The sequence below is a fragment of the Cnephaeus nilssonii genome, assembly GCF_951640355.1.
Source record: "Cnephaeus nilssonii genome assembly, chromosome: X".
NCBI classification, from domain to species: Eukaryota; Metazoa; Chordata; class Mammalia; order Chiroptera; family Vespertilionidae; genus Cnephaeus; species Cnephaeus nilssonii.
This window is the reverse complement of record NC_137071.1, coordinates 4,664,702-4,665,068: the sequence shown is the minus strand read 5'-3', so window position 1 is coordinate 4,665,068 and position 367 is coordinate 4,664,702.

The following is a 367-nucleotide window of genomic DNA, read 5'->3' as shown; positions in this document are numbered from 1 at the left end:
TCCCAACTCTCCATGGAAGGTCTTGGAAATAATCAGGTAGTTTCCTGCTGTATGCAGGGTACTTAGTGTAGATGCCCAACAGCTAACTTCTCAGTGTCTTCAAATGAGTTAAGCCAGTTAGAGTAATTCCCTGATGAATCAGAAACACGCAGGGAGTGGAAACTCGTGGTTAGTTTAATGTTCTCATTAACCAAGGGGCAATCAGACACCTTTCATTTTTACCACTTGTTGTAGAAACTTAAAAAAAACAACTATAAAGTAGAGTGAAAATAGTAAGCTATTTTTAAAGTCTCATTATCTTCAATTATCTAAGGGTCAACATTCTGAATATCATATAGATACATGTAAATCAGGTTGAATAAGATTG